The sequence below is a fragment of the Lepisosteus oculatus genome, chromosome 9 (genome assembly GCF_040954835.1).
Source record: "Lepisosteus oculatus isolate fLepOcu1 chromosome 9, fLepOcu1.hap2, whole genome shotgun sequence".
NCBI lineage: Eukaryota > Metazoa > Chordata > Actinopteri > Semionotiformes > Lepisosteidae > Lepisosteus > Lepisosteus oculatus.
The window spans coordinates 3522917-3540388 of NC_090704.1; the positions used below are offsets into that span (position 1 = coordinate 3522917).

The 17472-nt window shown below is 47.5% G+C and overlaps 1 protein-coding gene across 4 annotated transcripts in view; it reads left to right on the forward strand.

Moving 5' to 3' along the window:
• The first annotated feature begins 1804 nt into the window (after positions 1–1804).
• Positions 1805–17472, forward strand: part of elovl1a (ELOVL fatty acid elongase 1a) — a 29229-nt gene continuing 13561 nt past the window's right edge. The window contains exons 1-3 of one of the 4 annotated variants that reach the window (XM_069193978.1): positions 1805–1924; positions 3990–4080; positions 14736–15294. The gene's annotated coding sequence lies outside the window, so the exon portion shown is untranslated. Of the gene's footprint in view, positions 1925–3929; positions 4081–14735; positions 15295–17472 lie in introns of those variants that run through there. The other 3 variants (XM_069193979.1, XM_006634688.3, XM_069193980.1) reach the window with 3 other exon arrangements.

The following is a 17472-nucleotide window of genomic DNA, read 5'->3' on the forward strand; positions in this document are numbered from 1 at the left end:
AAATTGATATGAACTTCAGTTTATACTAGTCATGAGTTAGAGGAGATCCAAGGCACAGAGGTGGGCAGGGGCATCTGTCCAACACCGGTGTTGCAGAATCACTTATAATAAGATCTTGGTTTAATGTTTCAAGCATGGAAGAGAGAACAAGGGTGTAGGGTTACATGTTCAGGGATGGGCAGCAAATCTATGAAATGCTGGACAACAAGCCCCAGTCCCTCAACGACAGGACCACTCAGCGTAACCAGGGGTGACACTCCAGATAATCAGTTATGCTTAGTCAGCACCTACCGCACTCAGCTGAGTAGCTCCTCGTGTAGATAAAGGCCTTTTATGCGTGGGTCAAGGGTCAGTTCGTCAGACGATTCCCCAGGCAACGCCTCTGTGCGCTGAAATGAAATTAATGGCGGCTTGAAGGTGAGCAAGCTCTTGGAAAAGCTTGGGCATCACCTGCTTCTTTTCGTCATCCAGACCACCCCCTCCAGAGCATGAAGGGTAACACACTGTAATACACTGGGCTAGTTCTCCCACTGAAGCCGCCTGGACGACAAGGCAACAGTAAACAGCCAAACTACTGTACATATCCATCCTGTTTCACTAACCACTCTGTCCCCAGAGTGATGTGGTGAACTGGAAACCCCAGGCACAGGACAGGACACAAGGCAGGACTATTGTGAGATGCCTAGACCTAACGTGACTTTCCTAACCTGGACCAGCATGCCTCTGAACCGTGCCAGGAAACAGTGAGCACAAGAAGAACATGCAGACTCCACACGGACAGCGCTCAATTCAAACCCAGGGTCCTGGTGCCGTGAGGCAGCAACACAGACCACTGCTCCAGTGTGCTGCTCTGCTGTACATCAGCTTGACAGCAGCTCACACTGTGTCACACAGCTGTGTCCAGGGTGCCGATTCGAGATCAAAGACCCGTGGATATCAACCAGTGACCCCTTACATCCAGCGCCCCATTTCTACATTAAAGGATCATATGAGGCATGCTCAACAAAATAAACGTCCTAAGGATTTCAGCTTGGTCATATCTACCACAGTAATTCTCATTTTAATCAGGCTGCGTAGATTGCAAAATCCGCCGACAGGCCCTTGTTGTCTGTTACTGTTTTTTTATTAAGTATGAACAAATGTTATCTTCAATTGTTGAAACCTTAACCGGAACCTAGGTGGCAGGGCTATATAAAAAGGTGGACGCTTTACTGATACTGATACTGTTTACTATATACCGATATGAAGGGCGCACCCACGGATAACATTAGCGGTGCAATCAGGGGAGGTATCTACCGGCTCTCCCCGAAACGCGCGTCTGGGGTTGGCGGACAGGCGAGTTTGCGCACAGGGGAGGAGGAGAGCGAATTTAGCTCTGTGGTGTCGACCTTTCCTCCGGAGCTAAATACTTTACCGAGATTTAATCCTCGGTACGGAAGAAGTATCATCCATTTCAGATTTCCAGCCATTGTTTAGTTTGGTGGTCGTGGTCGGGGGGGTGTACTGTGCGTAAATGATTAAATCCAATTTAGCACCAAGCGAGCCGCCCGACTTGTTTTGTTTCCAGTCCCTCTCGTACCCCTCGTTCGCTAGACATTCGCGCTTGAAATTTACTTCACACTCGTCAAAAACGCCTCAGATTATCGGTGAATCATTTTTTTTTTTCTATACCATGTGCTATGCCGGCTGTGCGTCGCTTAGGGAGGGCGGGGTCGATGCGCTACTTCACAAATATCCTCTCGCCTCTACACCGCCCACCTGCCTGCCTTCACAAGGGGCTGGTTCTCCGGGTCTGCTTCCCAGAGAGAGAGAGAGGAGCGAGAATCATATGATACAGAAGTAGGCGGAACCCTAAAAAAAAAGCAGCGTTTTTAAAATACAGAACTGGGGGGTCGTGGGGATCGTCTCTTCATGTGTTGTTAAGGTGGGTTTGGTTCATTTTCACCTACCTGGGCTGGTCACCAAATTCAACCTCCGGGGCTGGTCAGCACCGCAGGGTTGCTTGCGTTATGGTTTCTAGGCGGGACCGAGAAGCTGTGTGTGTTTTTTTTTTAACTTTTCCAGTACTCATAGAAGTTCTTAGGGGGGAAAAACTGAGAGGGTTCGGCATATTTAAAGGTTGCTGCGCGGCAGGAAAGATGCCCCCTAATAAAATCTACATGCACGACTCAAACTGCCCCTGCAGAAGATTCGTGACAATAGGTGTACAAGAAAAACGGTGCTAACTCTTTGGTTTTGTTGTAAAAAAAAAACTTAATATCTGCAGTTTGTTAAGTATGTTATTTCTTTAAACGGTGTGACTGCCTATAATCATATGCTATATTGACACGGGGTTTTGCAGATATTTTAAAATGTAATCTTTTTTTCCCCACCAAACGTCAGTCTGATCGCTCCTGTGCTGAGTGGACACCTACCGATCCTTACCTTTGTAAAGTTCAGATAACTGGAGTAGATTGCTTCCGTCTCGTTCTGCAAGTGTGTCACATATATTATGATCTTCGTGTTGAGAGCATTCGTCTCCGTTTCCTGTCGTTCAAAAGCCCCCCCTCAAAGCTCGTTTTCATCGTTTTCAAGGGTCTAAATAAGTAGATCCACGGTGCAGTTCTCAGACCCTTGAGATGCTGTCATGGGTTAATAAGGACCCACACATCTGGTTTTGTACTGATAATGTATCATCCAGCTAGAACTGTACAGCTGCTATTGTTAAAATTCTTTGTAGTACTTTTGTGAAATACACTAGAACTAGATTAACTCATGGAATAGGTTAAAAAAAGAACTCCACACATAAAGTTAAATATATGTACCAACACACATCCTCGCCCATAGAATGCCAGCTGCTTATTGTCAATCTGTTGAAAGGTGGCAATTATTTCTATAGAGATCTATGTCTTGCTGGAGCAATTCTGGTTTCGAATCGACTGGCTATCCCTTTTCAGCGTGTTGAAAATGCCTCTTAAAGTGGGACACAGCCCAGGAACAAAGACTGGTATGTGGTGAACAATTGGACAAGCTTCATTTCAGGTCTTCAAAATGGGCGAGGTCGTTTTGCACACAAAAAAAGGGTAGATCATAAAAAACTTTGGTATATCATAATATATGAACAAATGCGAAGCAACAATTAGGGCAAATGGTAACAGCTGTCAACAGCATAAAACACAGAGATAGGTTACCATTTAGCACATCTGGACTGCAAGATTTTGTCAGTACAGAAAACGTTCAGTGACCCTTGGGACATAAAAACAGGTCCTGATGGACTCAAAACAGGCATGGATTTAATGAATCACATCATGCTTCACTGTTTTAAACGGACCCTGAGAATATTACCAAGGCTTAGAAAGACCTAAATTTTTCTGATTTTAGAAGTAAATGTTACAATTCTGGGGGGGGGGGTTAATCAATCAGCATATTGTCTATAATGGAGGACATATGTAGAGGTATTTGGTTTTGTTAAAAAAAAATAAAAAGGCCATATAGTGGCAAGTTTTAAAAAATAAAGGTGCTTAAGAAACTGGTAAAACTGCTAAATGAATGTGTCCAAAAATAGCTTGAGATTAATGGAACTGTTCAATAATGTATGCCTGGTATAAAGGAGTGTGAATCAGTGGAGGTTTCACCCTTTATACGAACAAGTGCAAAAAGTTAGGAAGGGCCAGTGAAATAGTGGACAGAGATATAGCCCAGCTTTCTGCCATGTGAAATTTAAATTGTATGCTGAAAACTAATGCTGGATGATTACGGATTGAGACGTCTGCATAGGAACAGTAGTTGTTGTTTTTTTTTTTGAGTAAAGGCTTTTCATTTTTGAGAGGAGCCTAATTTAGAAAAGCTTTGGATAATCATTCTGGTCCTGCCCTCTCTGACATCTCATTGGCCAGGCCTGCTGCCAGTCGTGTTGAGGAGGGGGGGAGCTGGCTGTTTCGGTTTCAGATTCTGTCTTTCCGGAAGAGTGAGGCTCAGCGTTTTTCTGCTCTCTTTGCTCTCTGGCTTAGAAGAAAGCTACTGCCGCCTTCAGAGCCTGGTGCCCGCAGGGACTGGTTTGCATCAGCAGGTGGAAGTTCAGGTCTTCTCTGCTGAGTCTGGGTGAGTTTGCACTTTATTCATTCTGCTGAGCTCCGAGTAGCTAGCACAAATAGCATTAGTGAGTATGTGAGTAGAGTATCAAATTACACCCCCAGCTTCACATGGCTTCAGAGTGAACATTCCCAGAAACAACTTTTTCATGGCTGGAAGTATCGGTTTTGTTCAAAACTGTGCAAAGATCGGAAGGAGATCTGCACAAAGATTCTTTTTCTTCAGAAGTGCATCTTTTTCTCAAGGCCATTAAAGTTCCTGGAACACATTTGGTTCGAAATTGTGGTCCCTTTTTGAGAGCTAAATTTCGGAGATGAACTCTTTCCGTGGTGAAAGACTCTAATGCTTTGAATTATTGTTTGCCACCAAAGCTATCGTAAGGCAGTGTGCTATAGATCTGTGAGCAGGGAGGTTTCGTAAGTAGAGTACAGTTAAGAACCTGTGTGTCTGCTTGAGTAGTGCCCTGCTCTCTCCTCTTTGATCTCTGTTATGGTCTGGTTTGATGTCAGCTGACATGGTTCAAAATATGGAGGTTTACCACTCAAGTTTTATTGTAAGTGTACACATGCTGGGCAAACCCGTTCTTGTCTGCTCAGCAGGGGTCCAGAGACAAGTGGCCAGCTCACTTGGGCTGCCAGCTTGAGTCTGTGTCACACTGCAGTACCACTGGCTGAAACAGGCCAAAACCTTAGCCCCATTTACAGATATTTCACACAGGAAGGCTTAACGGCCGTGATGATTCTCCCTTACCATTTTTCTTGATTAAAAAAAGAGCCCAGCGTGTCTAGTTTATGGAAAACCGTGAAGGCTGCATACAGTATATAGAGCACTGCGGACAAGTTTGTCAATGAACTCAAAACGTTTTGCTCTTTACAAGTTTAGCATTGTTCTCAAATCGTGCATAATGTGAAACAATTGTGACGCACAGATGTACCGAGTTGTAAATCCTCCATTATCAGAAGATCGCTATGGCCTGGACCCCATCCCAGAAGGACCGGGCGCAAGGAGGGGGGGCTACATTCGGGACACCGTGGGATCTCCGAGAAAATGAACCCTTTGTCCGGCTATCCGTGTTATTCAATGCTCCTGTTATCTATGTGAGATGGCACTGGCTTCCCAGTCGCGTTTTCGTGCTCCAGAATTTAACCATATCTGTGAGTGTCACATGTCAGTCATTTCTGAGTTCTAATGTATATCTGCTCCTGGGTGCGTGTTTGGGCCAGTGCTGATCACGCATGCGCGTGCTTCCGAAAGTCTCACCGTTAGCCGAGGTGCAGTGCATCATGGGATCCCCCGGTGGCAAATGGGGTTTCTGTTATATACGGTAATTACACATTGAGATCTGTTATTTTTCTGACTTTGATCCAGGCTCTTTGCTGTCCTCTAAAGATCTCAAGGCTTAATTTAAGACACTTCAGAGCACCAGGATCCTTCAATTCCACCGACACGCAGTTGCCACCAGGGAAAAGAGGAGGAGAAGTAGCCCCTCCGTGTACTTTTACGAATATTTGGTGTCCAATGGAATTTTGTCATGATATCTGCATTGGGCAGCCCAGTCTTTTGTATAATATTGCTCTAGCCCTGTTCTCACCTTGTTGTGTGACCGGTCACTATCGGATACGTTAGCACTGGTCAGACCGGAGACTTTCACGATATCTGTGTTTCTTCAGCTCGGCAAGGGCTAGTTTTTCGGCGTGCCATTTTCAGTTTCCATTCTGAAACATCCGTCCCATGGAGGTTTCGTTGAAGCTGTCACAGATGTTGAGACTGCTGGGAATATGTCTCACTGGAGGATTTAAAGGTGCAAGGCAGAAGCTCCCAGCACGCTTTGTCTGCTTGAAGGCATGCTGTTCTCCCTCCGGCCACTGGGGGGCACCCACACCAGAACCGTGGGGCAGCAGAGAGCCCACATGAGCTAATAAGGTATCTGTTCCCGAATCAACTTGGAAAGATTTACAGGGGGCTTCTTCATTTAACACCGACCCTAAGATACAGATCTCCTGTGTTCAGGAGTACAAACAACCTAGTCAGAAGGGAGGGTTCCTCAGTCTAGCGACATCTAAGTGTTCCCTTGTGGTGCTTAATTTGTTCACCATCTGACAGTGTTAGAATAAAATGTTTGCAACTGGAGTATGTTTGTTTTAACGGTCACAAGGCTCCCACCCGAAGGATGCCGACCTAATTATTCCCTGTTAAGGAGAACTGCAACAAGCGACCCAGTAAGAGAAATCAGGTCTGCTCTTTTAGTCGGGTCCCAGAGGACCGGGTGACTCCAGGGAGCAGGGTTTGCAGGAGATTTCAGCAGCAGGCTGTGGGACGTGTGAAGCCCGACCCCAGGATTTCTGTCTGGCCAAGATGAAACCAGATCCTCGACAGCCAGATGCAGGGCTCGTAGCAGGTGTTTGCTCGAGGCTCCTCGTCCGGGCCCGGCCCATCGGGGTGACAAGTTGGTCCGACTGGCACCCCAGTTGTACGGGGTCGCCCCGTGCCGGCAAGCCGCGTTGCACATGAGGGGTTGGGGCTGTGGCTGCTTTCGATGGCGATCCCCCGGGCTGGAGCTGCCTGACCCCCCTGCTCCTCGAGGTCCTGGGCGTTGTCTGGTCTCGCCCGATCGCCGCCGGGGACTCTGCTGCAGGCTGCGCTCGAGGACGCTGGTTCTCCCTGCGGGGCGCCGATGCCTGGCACAGAGGGAAGGGTGGCACCTAGCTGTGGGAAGGCAGCCTGAAGGTCCAGAGGCGCTTGTGATTGGCGGAGCCCCCAGTGGCCTGAGATTCCACTGTCACGGGCATCTGGCAGAACAGCCGTCCCGCCGTGCCCGGCCCCGCCCGGCCTCCCTCCTCTTTCCCTCCCCTGCGGCTCTCTCACACTCCAGCTTTGTCTGGGCTCCGCAGTTCCTCAGGGCAGCTGAGAAAGCTCTTTCATTTCAGCCCTTTTTAATTGTTTGCACTGCCGTCGGAGGGAAGTGCTTTGGGTTCGTTCTGGGTTTTGTTTTTTAAGTCAATTAAAACTCTTCGAATGGCTAAATTCAGGTGGAGTGAGCTCCGTGTGGCAGATCCTCGAGAGATGATGTCCTCGATCGCGTAACGCTCCTGAATCACACTGGGGGGGATTCTAGGGCAAGTCGTGATTAAAAAAAAAACCAAAACTAGATATACATTGCAGGAGATTTCAGCAGCAGGCTGTGGGAAGTGTGAAGCCCGACCCCAGGATTTCTGGGAACCGGGTCTCGGTGTACTCCCTGGTTCGTACATCTGCCGTCCTCGTCCGGGCTGGCCCTCCGTAGGCACAGAAATCGCCACCCAGCCAGGAGGGGACGCTGTGTTAATGCGTCGTGAAATATCCAGGTTATAATGACCAGGCGCCCGAGTCAGACCCTAGGAAAGGGGCGCCCGTTGAAGGTATGACTCGATTTGTCGAAAGTCGAGCCCCGTTCTTTAATCTCTGCAGTTAATGCCTTGACCCCTCATGCAGGACAGGGCTCCTGTACTGAAGCCTCTAGGGCTCTTCCTTTGTCACCTCCACGCGGTCTGTTAATGTCGGCAGCTGTAACTGTCCGGATGATAAGAACGTAAAGCTGGAAACACGCTTTTACGCGCTGTAGACTGCGATCTGGCCCTGAAATTACATAGCCAGTGCAGACGTGCTGTGACGTAGAAAGACTCATGCAATCGCAGAAGACATGGGCGCTCGTAAACCCCTTCGCATGCAGTCCTCCTCTCTGTCCTTCACGCTTGAGGGAGGACATGCGTGCTTCTGGATGTCTTTAGTGAGTATTTAATGCCCTTCACTCAGTCCAGGGCTTGCAGTCACAGTACGAGCTTCCAGGCTCTACTTTCTCTATTTGCATCTCTGTTCTGCAGGGGTTGCATGCAACTGTGGAGTGGGGCTGTCTTTACACCCACTGCACAATGTGTACTAGGTGCATTTCCCACAGGGTACATAATCTGACTTCTGAAAGAGTAATAACTACTAGCAATCTCTTCTAACTCTACCAAGATGTTTGAAGCTGAAATCCTGGAGCAGCTGGATGAGATCCTGGGATCGATAAGTTACTAACATACAATCAGGCCTCCTGTCATTCATAAACCTTTCTCATATTCTGAGGTGTTTATGAAATGAAACAGGCAGTCTTGCTCCCCAGATAATATGATCTCTTCTCGTAGACAAGTTAAAATCAGTAAAAAAAAAAAGGTAAGATCTGGGATTTTCTTCAGATGCCTGTAAAGGACTTTTTTTATAGCACTGTCGTGCACAAGCAAGGAAATGGATTTGTTGCTAAATCAAACACAGAAACTGACCACCTACTAAGGTGCACTTGGCCAAGACTTTGACGCCACTGAAGGGCATCTGTTAGCGCGGTGGGTAATTCAGGACACTCTAGAAGTGGCATACAGTATATACTGCTCCATGGAGTCAATAGAATACCTTCTCTTATTAAATAAGAATCTTCAACGGGGCTTTGGCAGCTATAAAACTCAATCGAGAGCATGAATTTAGCAACGGCTGCTACTTGGGTCTATAAGTGAGGCAGCTAGTGTGCTATGTGTGCTCATTGTGCTGTGGGTGTAATGCAGTCTCTTCTCAAGCCTCCTAGAAAATCTGAAATCCAGCAGGCCAAGGGGCTGGCAAAACCTCCTGTAGATTCTAATTGAAGCCGATATCGGTGCGATTGAGGCTCCAGAATAGCTTGTATCTCTCCGTTCTTTCTGCTGCAGCTGAAAATGTAATTTTGTTTGCTAACAGCTGTGATTAAGATGGATTTTAATCCCCCTTCCCATAAAGCATCTGGATAGTTATGAAAATGTTCCTAAAATCCACACGGGAGAAGGAAGGGTGGTGTCCTTCTTGGAAATATTGATGATTTTAAAGTATACCTACAAATGGATCTGCGGGATTTTCTTTTCTTGTTCTAAGTCGTGTAGAATACATTGAGCTTGCTGGGATATCAGTCTTGATCAGTCCATTGAGACAAGGTGAGAAACTACTGTCAGAAAAAGCTGTTAACCTGTAGATTGTAGCGCTGATATACACATTATCTTAGTGCACGGGTCTTTTTTCTGGACTTATCGGGGACTGACAGAAGTGGATTTCCTAAACGATTTCCTCCGGTGTTTGTAAAAGGTGAACAAAGCAGAGCAGCATTCAAATAATGTGGTCTTGGAAGTTTGAGTCGGTACTTTAAAACCATTCTGGTGTCTACGAATTGAACTCAGAAGGTCCAGCCTCAGAATGAGAAATAAACATGAAGCAGGTCTGTACATTCTGATGGAGAGATTGTTTGCTTTTAATGGAAGTGACACTCCAGCATACCTTTAATTGGATTACATCACACTTATAGCCCAGAGGTGAATGTTGCATAAGCTGAATGTTTAAGATTTAATATTTTACTCTGTTGGATGTTGAGTTTGTGTTTATTAAACAGTCTTCACATTTCTTTGATTCAAAAGACCTGTATTTAGCCTATAGTAACGTGCAAACCATAACAAAACCTAAACTGGTTTGAAGCGCTTTTTTCCACACATGAATATTTCCATTTTTTTCCAAGTTAAAAATAGGTAACATCGTTGTTATAATGCCTAGAAAAAAATCGGTCATCACTAATTAAAGAGATCATCCATGTAACTGAGATTAATGGTGTGGCTGGATTAAAAATGAGAAAACTCTGCATTTCTCCAGGGCAGAAGAATGATGTCTGTTCATTAAAAAGCCACTGGAATTAGGATTTGCTGGGAATATTTAGCTTTTAAAACAGGATCTCTGCTCTGAATTGCGTGAACTGGCGGATTTCTGCAGAGTTCAAGTAGTGGACTCCAAACTACAGGTCCTTAATGTACTGTGGTAATCTAGTTCATCTCTCGTTTACTAATTTAATTAACAGGCTAAGGATCTGACAATGATCCAATTCTTAGTAATGGCAGCAGAATAGTTTATTGCCCATGCTGGGTTGTACATTACACTTGACTTCTCCAAGTGCTTAGGTTTCCTTATGATCAGTTTGATCATTTTAAATCAGATTAGGCTGTTTAAAAAATGAGCAGCGTGGAATTCAGACATTCAACCCTTCAGATGCTCTGCAGTCAGCTTGCCTGAATACAGCTTGTGCTGGATACAGAATTGCCCTCTGCGGTGTCATGGTAGAAATTGTGTAATCTGCTGCCACCACCCACCTCCTCCCTTATTCTAAGTTGAGCAAGCACCTGCCATGTGAGTGAGTGCTGTGAGTAGCCAGGCTCGTCGGGCGAGTTTCTCCACTGGAATCTTCCCATGCCCTCCTCGCCCGGGGCCTGACCGTCTTCTTGCCCTCCTGGTTGAGCAGGGGGTCTCGTGTGAACAGGCTTGACCTCGAAGAGCAGAGGTACCCCTGGAGCTGAAATTCTCCGGAGATCAGGCGATCTCCACGGAGGCATTCCAGCTAGGGGTTAGAAAAATTCAGATTGCGTGCTGCCTCGTTTTGCTTTTCCTGACGCGAGCTCGGATAAATCAGTAGGGTGATAAACATCAGCGGGTACAGAGAAGGGAACGCGGTAGCTATAGCGAGCGGATGTGGAGGCTCCCCAGACCTGTTGGATCGAGGACCTGGGGAGCCTGAAGATAGCAGCCCAGCCACGGCCTCCCTGAAACCTGTCAAGAAAAAAGGCTGGATGAGATGCTCGGATCGACTGGCTCCCAGCCAACGCAGGAGCTAGATTTTTGTCCGTTCCAGTCCGTCTCGTGTTCGGTGCCCGGCAGGAGCTCGTCGCGTTCCAGCAGCGAGCGAGGGAAGCTCAGGCTGGTGGCGACCGCTTTCTCTGCGGCCTTCGTCAGAAGCATGATCCAGACCGCCATTAAAAATGTTTTCGGCCCCAATTATAGACACAGGGGTTGACAGTCGTGTTCCACCACATGGCAGTTTCCTAAGATAAGAAAGGTGATAGGAGATAGGATACACCCCCTTTCACATGTGGGGGCTATAGTACTGCTCTTCAATCCAACCTGTTTTATCACAGCGGTGATACATTCTTCATTTCTCAGACCATCGGCGACCATTAAACGCCTTGAGTGTAGGCACTGCACAGAGTGACATCTCTCTGTCTAGTACATTTTTCATCCCAGTGATTGCTGAGGGTGTGAAGCATTCCTTCATCAGAAACGTGATCTATTGTTTTAGCTTCCATAGAAAGGAAGCTAACATGTGATTCTTTCCACAGACGGCATAATAGATACAAATCTTTTATCCATCTGCTGGGTGTATTAAGGAGTGTGTGTAACACAAGTCCTCGTGCCCATTGCTTGCCAGGATAGGCTCCGGTTCCCGGCATCCCTGTATTGGAAAAATCGGTCAGAAGATGGATGGACGTAACTCAAAGCGATGGTTTTCCATGCACAAAATCAATTTGTGTTTATTCCATGATGAACTCTTGAGGCAGAAGTGTAGGCAGTGTTTGTGCTTTTACTCTCTGAAGCTGTGTATCTTCAGACATGGTTGCTGGTGCCTAACTCGTTCGCGAGCCTGCTCGTTGAAGCAGTGGCGCCACCTTTCCTGTCGCCACCCTGGGCGATGCCCTGCGAGGCCTCGGGCTGCGTTCCAGGAAGCTGCGCTGTCAGGCCCCTGTCTTCCAGCTCAATAGGTAGACGATGCCGGCCTCCTGCGTCCACTGTTGCCAGGAGACGACTGAAACGGCAGGGACCTTTGTCCGGTGGAGTTGGCGCCGAAATGAAAGCACGCGCGGGTCAGATATACAGATATACGGGGGACAAGGCAGTGTTCTGAACTCTCTTGTCACTCAGGCAGCTGGCGACAAGGCCAGAGGCCGGGAGAGCCTGGCCGTTCTGTCTGTGAACGGCTAGAGCCGAAGCCCTTCCCGGACAGCCAGCCAAGTGTGAAAGGGCCTTTTTTAGCCGAGGCTCCATTAACCCATTACTCGCAAAACAGCCCCCGCGCTGCTGGGAAGCCTCTTGGAAAATATTTTCCCCTTGGAGCGCGAGTCGAAAGTCACGTCTGTGGAATCCGAGGCACTTGGAAGAGAAAATGGGCTATTTCTTTTCTTGTGGGTGTGTGAAGATCCCACGGTCCAAGCGCATAAAACAATCCGCTATGAATTTAAATCATTCTTCCTACTTGGCGACTGTTGGAAATGCGGTTTCGGCGTAGCGACAGCTCTTTCGTTTTGGCTTTGCTGACCCTTAGGTGGCGTTTCCTGTAGCCTTTTAATAGGTTTCAGAGCCTCATCTGCTGGATATTTCACCACTCCTCCATGCGAAACCTCTCTGTACATCTAGGTTGCACTATTTTCTTCAGCTCATCTGGTCATCTTTTTGCCGGAGACTGAGATGGCCAGTCAAGATTTTTCATGCGGTCATTGAGGTTTGCGGTTCTTAACTTTGTAAAGAATGAGGTATGCGGGCTTTATAAAGCAAAAGGACTTTACAGTAGGACAGCAACCAAGCCTGAGCTTCCCAAGGGAGGGAAGATTTTGGCGAAAGTATTCTCACAACCTCGGCCGCCACTAGCCACGTGCGATGCCTGTGGCCGTTTTTTCTCACATCCTCTGCTTGAGTCCCCCGAAAGAAAGAGAGGGCAGGCTTTCACGGCCTGTGTTTCTACCCGGTATTTGCGCTTCTGCTCCATGGGAGGCTTCTGTCCCCCCACTGGACTCACCGCGGGGCGCTTGTGTTACCGTTTGACCGGTGTACCGCCCCGGCCCAGCTCCCACACCTGCTGCTGTCCCCCCGAGCGGGTCACAGCCAGCGGGCGCGGGCCCCTTGACACCAAGAACAAAAACCTGCTGGGTAAGTGAGGAAACCACTGGGGATTTAGAAGGAGCCTCTCTGCGCACCTGTTTTTGTGCTGATTCTTGACGCATTCGTCATTTTCTGTCATTCTCACCCCGCTGGCACTTCCCTGGACGAGGGTCCGTCCCCCCCCCCCCTCGCTCAGCCAGGGAAACGGGTTGGACCAGACCAGCTGGGTTGTGGTGAAACCAGCAAACCAGCTCCAGCAGCACGCCGGCATTCAGCGGCCCCGCGGCTGTGGAATAGACTGTTCTGGCATTTCAGCTATTTTTGTCACACAAACAGATCTGGTGTTACGTAATTTTTCTTTTTTTTAATGCAATTAACTGTTCAAGTAAACACGTTCGTGTTCAGTTGAACTGGGGAGGAGGGAGGCCAGGGAGCGAGGGACAGTCGAGCTGTGGCTGTGCTGTCCCCCTTCTTGCTCGTATGCGAGAGCAGCACGTTCCTGTGGTTCCAGTCCACAAAGGGCTTTGCAGGACTGGGCCCAGCCTCTGATCTGGCGGGGCTCCAGAGACGTGCCAGGCCCAGGGGGTAAGGGAGTAAGCTCCAGGGGGAGGAGTCGTGGATATTTCCAGGTGCCTCCGAATTCATTCATGCTTTTCATGAATGGTGGCTTTCAACCGAGCGTGATAACCCTGGTGTGCGTTCGGTATTTCTGTGATGCAAATAAACCACAGAATTTTAAAATATTGTGTGAACAGACAATATCGGTTGCAAATCGTTATGGGTATCTCCACATGCACGACGGTCAAATTTATTGAAACCTCAGCATGCACTAATTCGAGAGCACTCACTTTGGCTTTGCTGACCCTTAATTGGCGTTTCCTGTAGCCTTTTAATAGGTTTCAGAGCCTCATCTGCTGGATATTTCACCACTCCTCCATGTGGAACCTCTCTCTACATCTGGGTTGCACTATTTTCTTCAGCTCATCTGGTCATCTTTTTGTTGGAGACTGAGATGGCCAGTAAAGATTTTTCATGCGGTCATTGAGGTTTGCGGTTCTTAACTTTGTAAAGAATGAGGTATGCGGGCTTTATAAAGCAAAAGGACTTTACAGTAGGACAGCAACCAAGCCTGAGCTTCCCAGGGGAGGGAAGATTTTGGCGAAAGTATTCTCACAACCTTCCGACAGGTTAGACTTCTGCTGCTATGTTGAGCCTTGTCCAATTCACATTACCAATCAGTGTGACTATAATATTTCAGAGGCTTCATGAAACTATCAAAATGGGTAAAAAAAGAATAAAATTGACAGCATTGATTTCTACTGTCAAGGCATGTTTAAATTTGAACTTTGTGTATTTAGAAATGTCGGCTGTGCTCGACGACGCTGCTCAGCAGTCACTCCGGGCGAGGGAGGTCTTCACTCCAGGGTGCACTACTAGTGCGGCCAGCCCATGCTCACCAGGAAAAGCATGACTCTGCTCTTGCGCGATGCTATTGCTTCTCCCTTAGCTCACAGGGGTTGTGTAAGTGTGAGATGGGGGAGATTGGCGTTTGCTGCAAGCTCTTCGCACGAGGGAGTCTCGAACTCTTCTAGATGCATGCGGTGGCCGTGTTCATCGAATCCCGGATGCTGGTTCCTTGGGCATGCTTGCCTTTTAGTCTGACGGGGGTAAAAACAGACAGCTCAACTCCCTAGAGAGCTGTCTGCGAGAAGCATTCATTTAAAACAGGGGTTCCCCTGGGGTTCGCTGCCTGAGTCATGGTTATTGTGGAAAATACTGCTGCCTAATTCATTACTACAGATTGTGTCAGAAGAAGAGCAGCCATTAAAAATAGTGCTGCTGGAATCCAGTTTGCTTATTTCTGATTACCCTGTCCTGGGGCAGTAGATGTTACTGTTTGCCATTGTGGGTGCCAAGAGAGGCCTGTTCGTCTATCCTTTCAGAGCACTTTGCTGTACAGTGAGAGCTTCATCCTACCACAGCTGCCTGGGATTTCTCGCGAGCGGGGCCCGAGGACTACAATCGGAAAGCTCTGCGTCTCTACCATGCTCACCTTCCACAGACAGAGCCAGTGGTTAGACAGGGGGAGGGGAAAGGGGAGGAATCGGAGCCCTCAAGTGCCGAGAGCGAGCGAGAGAGAGGCTGGGCGGACACTGTAACTTTTTTTTTTTCCTCTGCTCCCCAGCGTGTGCATGTTTAAACTGAGGAGGGTGTGTTTCCTTGTAGGCCTGCTTTCTCTCTCTCTGTATTTCTGAGCCGGTTATTCATCCAGCCTGTGTGACTCAGGGAGGGTGGGGACACAGAGGGCTGCAGTACCAGTCGCACTTTGTCAGTTTGTTTCTCTCTCGCTTTTCTCGCTCTCTTTCTCCCTCTCTCCCTCGTTTTCCTCTCTCCCCGTCCTTTCCAGCTTGCCTCCAGCGAGCCGTGACTTGGAGGTCAGTCCGGTCCCCACACACGCTTGGCCTTGCCCAGCTGTACGGAGCGCAACGAGTCAAGAAACAGGTGAGTTTCGGATGGGAAACTTTTACCAGACGGCGAGAGATGCCTGCTTGACTTACCCTTTCTCTGTTCAAACTTTAAACTAGTTTAATTCTCTTCCCCTCTACGTTTAGGAATGCTTTTATTGTCGTGTTGTCTACCTGTTACTTTCTTTAACTATGAGCTTAACTGAAATTTAGGCCTTTGAACTGAATGTTTAATACAGAAAGGCAACTTTGTAGGCAGCACGGCGCAAGAGTTGGGGGCTGTTTTTCTGATGTTAGACTTGTTGAACCAGCACAGTGTGGTCGGTGCTTTTTTTCGGTGTTCTGTTTTGTAGCCTTTGTAGTGAATCTGGCATATATTATGGAGCTTGTGCATGAAGTGCCAGTTATTTTCCATTTCAGACCTCTGAAATCTCAGAGCCAGCGTTTGAGGTGGTAACTGAGACTGAGCTTTCAGAAATGTTTACAGTTTTGTACTTTTTATCCTCTCGGTTCTTTTCTACTTCCCTACTACTGTGGGCTCTCCTTCCCCCTGGCTGTGATTTCTCTGCCTGCTGCGGTCATGAGTTTCTGGGCAGCTGATGAGTGTTTCCCAGCAGATTCGTATTCTGGTCCGTTCATTATTAACCCTGACCCCCTGATGCGTTGACACAGTCAGGCTGTGAGCTCACCTATGGACTTTTCTCTTCTGTTCCTCTCTCAACCACCCTCTCCCATTCCATTTACAAATTCCTTACTTGTAACTTGTAAAAGCTATTGGGTCCAAACTCTGGGTTGTATTTCCCACGTGCTCATGTTTTGTAGCTTTTAAGCCACATTAGTGGGAATTAGGATTTTTTTTGCCAAAAATTGTGGTGGTGAGGCTAGGAGTTCCTTAAGTTAAATCTTTAAAAAAGCATGTACTTGTATGCCTACTGGCATGCAGCCTGGTCTTCAGATTAAAAGCAGGTCCCTGTAACTACCAATTCAAGGTTATCAATGGCATGGGGGTATACCCTGTTCCTGTTCAGATTTCACTACACTCTTGAGAGGCCATGTGATGCAGTCTCCTGATTTATTTCACGTCTGTGTAAAAGCATGATGCTTTATTATAACTCAACCTGAGCCAGGCTACAGAGCTACTGTTATAGCTGTCCTTAGCACTGTACATGTATGTTGTAAATTACTGCACCTATTGACTCATAAAAAGGATTCATTTGTTACATTGTTTTTTTAATGTTTTAAACAGCACTGGAGTAAATGAGAAATTTCACAAGAACTGTGTAATTTAGTGTATGGAGGTGGTGGTGGGGGGGGGTTAATAATTTAGTAGTGCATCTTGAGTCCTTCATCGCTGTGCTAGTGGGGCCCAGTCAGTTCCTTCTCCCCAGTTTCTCTGCAGTGTTGCAAGCTGTCAGGCCTGTAATGTGGGATGGTGGTAGCAGACTAAAGAGGGAACAGGAAACTCGTATCTGTTGAGAAAAAGCTTGTAAACGGTAGGCAGCGGGAGACACGTGCGGCGCAGGGATACGAAATATCTGTTGCCTGCGACCGGGGAGAATCGTCGTTCGTTAATCTGCTTGTGCAACACTGCATTAAGGGGCGTATGTGTTTAATTTCATACAGCACTCTGGCCTGTCTTGCACTGAATGCTGCTTACGCTACAGACGAATCGGTGAATGGTGTTTAGACCGCACGGCCAGGAATTTAAAACAAGGCTCCCAGATACCTCTAATCTAAGCTGGTGGGTGTGAGGCCCCATGAGCCAGGATCGGGACCAGTAATTGCAGACAGCCCCTGATGAGAGATCAGAAACGTGCTCTGTACAGCGCAGAGGGGCCTGGCCGCTGCTCTGCACTTCGAGCAAACTTCAGTGGGATGAAAGCGAGTCAAAAACTGAAAGTACTTTCCAAACCGTGTGCCCAAGTACAACACTTAAAAAAAAAAACTGCCTATTGTTGTTCCAGAGTAAATTGGACATAGCGTGTAGCATCACTTGTTTACAGTTGGGACCCTTGGAAGAGTTTTCTGTACTGAGGAATTGTACCCAAAGTTGTATCAAAGGCCATTCCATCTCCTTCTCTCATTCCTGTTTAGCAACTAGCCGGCTTTGGACTCTATCAGGGTGTGTGAACTCACATTTTTGCAAGAAAGGATTTTGTGTGAGTAATACTGTATACACTCCTCCTTTGTGGCGTGGAGCCAGACTGCATGTGCC